We start from the raw sequence: 324 nt of genomic DNA, 5'->3' as shown, positions 1-324 counted from the left end.
TTATGTAGAGCCTGGGACATAACATGTACTAAACAAATAGCCACTGAATAAATTTTTGAAGTGATTCAGTTTTAACTCATATTTTTCTGATTGCTTTAATCTATATATATAAAAAGCCAGTGACCATAATGACCATAATGACCATAATGACCAGTCGCTATGACGCCCATTGTGGCCAGTGAACCGGCCTGATCAGGGGGTGGGGCTAGCCGGCCAACCTCATGGCCCCTCCCCTTTGCCAGCCTGCCCCTGATCAGACTCTGAATCAGACTCTCCCACCCTGATCAAGAGCAGATCGCCAGCCAAACACTCCCACCCTTTCCC

This window comes from Myotis brandtii, unplaced genomic scaffold (genome assembly GCF_000412655.1).
Source record: "Myotis brandtii unplaced genomic scaffold, ASM41265v1 scaffold53, whole genome shotgun sequence".
NCBI classification, from domain to species: Eukaryota; Metazoa; Chordata; class Mammalia; order Chiroptera; family Vespertilionidae; genus Myotis; species Myotis brandtii.
This window is presented reverse-complemented; position numbering follows the sequence as displayed.